The 4424-nt window shown below is 54.1% G+C and overlaps 1 long non-coding RNA gene across 1 annotated transcript; it reads left to right on the top strand.

The window, feature by feature from the left end:
• The first annotated feature begins 263 nt into the window (after positions 1–263).
• LOC137206378 (uncharacterized) lies at positions 264–3685 on the top strand. Its single transcript, XR_010934633.1, has 3 exons — positions 264–315; positions 2459–2583; positions 3415–3685. It is a non-coding gene; the product is annotated as an uncharacterized lncRNA (long non-coding RNA).
• Positions 3686–4424: the final 739 nt, after the last annotated feature.

Here is a 4424-nt window from a genome sequence, read left to right as displayed (position 1 = left end):
GCCACATGGGAAGCCTGCCCAGGAGCTGGGTGCTCCCTCTCCCCCTCACCTGCACCCACGGTGCCCTTAGTTGTCCCACAACTAGGTACATCTTAAACACTTTTATTGTAGAGCAGGTGAAAGAGAAAATGAAATGAACCATCATAGCCTCAGAAAAATGTCACGTGGTTTCAGTGAAGCCACTGTTTTTCTAAGAAGCCATCATGGGGACACAGGAGGGAGGAGCAAGGAAATAGCACGCCCAAGTCCATTTCCTGTCCTGGCCTAGCTAGAGGCTAAGAGCCAGAGAGGAGAGAGCTTGGCTCTCTTCAGAAGGTGAGGACCTGGTGCCGGGCAGGGGACCAGGGTGGGAGAGCTGCCCCACCAGCATGTGGGGGTACCTTTGAACTGGCTAGGGAGTAGGGGGAATTGGGCAGGGAGTGTGAGTGGGGCAGGGGAGGGAGGGTGCCAAGCTGCTCCTTCCTCTGCACCCAGCAATCCCTGGGGTCCCCCACCCCACTGTCACCTGCCAGAGGACCATCCCCCTCAAGTCAGCTCCAGGCTCGTCCCATGGCATGTTCTCAGGACCAGAGGATCCTGCTGGGAGCAGTGAGATGGGGGAGGGGGGCATCAGGATCCTGAGCAGGAACAAAATTTCAAAATTGCCTGGTGGACATGAAGAGGGGCAGAGTGGGGGCGGGGGTCAGGGAGCTGCTGGTGGGTGTTCCCAGATGACATGGGAAGCAGAGGAGAGGGGCCCAGTGGCCAAGCCTGGGGCTGCAAGTTGGAGGGGGCAGCTGGAGGAGGCTGAGGAGGATGGGCAAGAGGAGAGGGCAGAAGGGAGGGGGCCAGACCAGCGGCTGCAGGAGCTCCCTCAGGAGACAGTTTCCTGAAGTGGGTCAGGGTACAGGTAGCCATGAGGGCTGACCCCAGGGGAAGCTGTCACCAACCATAGGCCCGAAGGGGCCCTGGGAGGAGTCCAGCCAGAGCTGTAGCCTAGAAGGAGTGAGGCCAGGAGCAGGAGAGCCACTGGCTGAGTGGGGCGAGGCAGGACATGTGACCCTCCTCCTCTCAGCTCCAGCCTTCTGCCGCTGCCTCCCCTGTCAAAACCAGAAACCAGAAACCAGAACTGCAGAGACCCAAGGCCCCTGACAGAGCAGGGATGTGGGGTGGGTGGAGGGAGCAGGCGCTGTGACGGCCCCTGGGGTGTGTCCCCTTTGCGGCTGGGGAAGGTGGCTCTGCAGGGCTGTGGGGAGGCAATGGGCCCCCAGCCCAGAGTCCTGAGGGGGATGTGAGCATCCCCAGGCCTGTGGAGGGACTCCTGAGCCCAAGGCCCTGGCCTCAGCCTCTGGGGAGGGGATCCCTGGGGGTCTTGGGGGAATCAGAGTGTGAGGGAAGGAAGATGACTAGGCATGTCCCCGCCCCACACACAGGGGTGAGCTCTGATACCTTGAGAAGATGGTGGCAGGAGAGATGCCCATGGCAATGGCCATCAACATGTTGAGAGACATGTCCCCCCTCGCAATCAGCCAGGCCTGACCAGGCCCAGCCGCCAGCTACCAGGACAAGAACAGGACTCTGGTTGCTTCCAGGACAAATAAAGTCTCCAGGGATGGGGGGAGGGGGAGGGGGATGCTTCCCCTGGACTGAGACCCCAAGACATCCCCAGCTACAGGCCAGGAGCTTCAGGGGACCTGAGGGACCCCTCAGCCTCCATCCCCTGCCAGGGGTCCAGGCAGGTCTGGAGCCGTGCTTGAGGAGCCAGAGGGACCCCCTCCCCCCAGACCCTGGAGCCTGTACCTGGCTCACCTGGAAGCACTCCCTGCAGCCAGCCCTGTCCCAGGTGCCACCATATGTCCACTTGCTTCCTCCTACCAGCCCAGGGGTTGGAGGGTGCCATCTCCATGAGCTGTGAGGAGGCAGAGCTCCGAGGGGCCAAGTCACTGCCCTGAGGCCACCAGATTGTCACTACAGAGGGTGGGGCAAGGCTGGCATCTACCTTGGAGTCCATTCTTTCTGCTCAGCTGGAGAGGGGGCATCTCGAGTGTCCCTGTCTTTTCTCTGGTTCCTGCCCCCGTGTCAGCCTGGGACCCTGAGCCCTACAGTCCCCTTACTGTCTCCATCCTGTGGGGTCACCCTGCCCCGTTTCCTCCGGCCCTGAAATTAATGGCCTCCGGGTCGGTAGTGTGGCACACTGTGATAATAATGATTGACGGGATGGCCTTATACAGCTGGATGAAGAGCAGAGCAAGCCGGAGCTTGCACCGTGGGAGGTCCCAGGGTGGCCAGAAGTAGGGGTCAGGGAGTGCCTGAGTAAGAGGGAGGCCTGGGCATGGTTTGGGGGAGGCACAAGTGAGGTGGCGAGAGGGTAGTGGGAGACCCCCTCCCTTGGCCTGGCCGCCCCACCCAACTGGCCACCATTGTCCTCCTCCCATGGTCAATTCTGGGCCCTGCCTGACCCCACCCCCTTCTCTTGCAGGTAAAAATGAACAAGAAAAAGAACCCTAAAATGTATTGACAAGAATCCTCTCCAAGCCCCCTACAGACAGGAGAGCCCACCTTCCTGGGGATGGGAATGCTGTGAGGCGACATTTTACCATTGAGGTATGAACAAAGTCAACTTGTGGGCAAAAATAAAAATTCACTGAATGCACATGTATTCAGTGCCTACTGTGTGTGCCTGACTCTTTTCCAGAAGTGGGCTCCAAATCCCAGGATTCTGGGTCCTTTGAGGCCCAGCTCCAACCCTAGAAGCCCTGGGCCCTCCCCACCCCTAACTAGCCCTGACCTGGCCCTTCATCAGGGCTGTCTGGCCTGGGCCACCTCTCAGCCCCAGGGAGGCTCTATGGGGCCTCTGTGCCCTGAGGTCCTGAAAAGGGAAAAACACCCTGCTTTCCCTCTCCTACACTCACAGTCACACACCAACACTTCTCACACCAGATGTGTGGGATTTTTCACACCCACCAATTTTCCAATTTCCTGTGGACACCAACTAAGATTTCTATGACTTAATTCTGACACTGACAGAATTTAGCACTGACCCCACATTTTAAAGGCTCAGTCCTACAATACTGCTCCCACTTCAGATGCCAATCCCAGGTAGTGGGTCCCCAGATTACCCACAAACATCTGTCTGACTTGGCTACAGATCATGTGTTCCCATGACCCCCTTCTTGGGTTTAATAATTTGCCAGAAGGGCTCACAGAACCCAGGAAAACAGTTTCCTTACTAAGATACGGGTTTAGGGAGTTCCCTGGTGGTCTAGGGGTTAGGATTCGGCACTTTCACTGCCGTGACCGGGGTTCAATTCCTGGTTGGGGAACTGAGATCCTGCAAGCCCCGAGGTGTGGCCAAAAAATAAATAAATAAAATAAAATAAAATTGTTGGGACTTCCCTGGTGGCGCAGTGGTTAAGAATCTGCCTGCCAATGCAGGGGACACGGGTTCGAGCTCTGGTCCTGGAATATTCCCACATGCTGCAGAGCAATGAAGCCTGTGTGCCACAACTACTGAGCCTGCACTCTAGAACCGGCGAGACACAGCTACTGAGCCCATGTGCCACAACTACTGAAGCCCACGCACCTAGAGCCCATGCTCCACAACAAAGAGAAGCCACTGCAATGAGAAACTCACACGCCACAACGAAGAGTAGCCCCCACTCGCTGCAACTAGAGAAAGCCTGCGCGCAGCAACGAAGACCCAACTCAGCCATAAATAAATAAATAAATAAATTTATATTAAAAAAAAAGAATCCGACTTCCATTGCAGGGGACACAGGTTTGATCTCTGGTCAGGGAACTAAGATCCCATATGCCGTGGGACAACTAAGTCCATGCACTGCAACTACTGAGCCCGCATGCTGCGACTAAGACCTGATGCAGCCAAAAAATTTAATTAATTAATTAATTAATTTTAAAAAAGACTGCTCCTTTAAAAAAACAAATAAGTAAAATTGTTTAAAGGAAAAAAATGGTGGATATTATGGCATGTGAATTAAATCTCAATTAAAAAAGAAAAAATGTGGGAGTTTGGGATTAGCAGATGCAAACTATTACATATGGAATGGATAAACAACAAAGTCCTACTGTATAGCACAGAGAACTATATTTAATACCCTGTGATAAACCATAACGTAAAAGAATATGAAAAAGAACATATATGTATAACTGAATCACTTTGCTGTACAGCAGAAATAAACACAACATTGTAAATCAACTATACTTCAATAAAACAAATTTGTTAACAATGAAAGGGAATTCCCTGGAGGTCCAGTGGTTAGGACTCCGTGCTTACACTGCTGAGAGCCCGGGTTCAATCCCTGGTTGGAGAATTAAAATCCCACAAGGGGCGCAGCGTGGCTAAAAAAAAAAAAAAAAGTTACGGGTTTATCATGAAGGACATGGCTGAGGAACAGCCAGATGGAAGAGATGCACTAGACAAGGTA

Source organism: Pseudorca crassidens, chromosome 15 (assembly GCF_039906515.1).
Source record: "Pseudorca crassidens isolate mPseCra1 chromosome 15, mPseCra1.hap1, whole genome shotgun sequence".
Taxonomy (NCBI): Eukaryota; Metazoa; Chordata; class Mammalia; order Artiodactyla; family Delphinidae; genus Pseudorca; species Pseudorca crassidens.
This window is presented reverse-complemented; position numbering and strand designations above follow the sequence as displayed.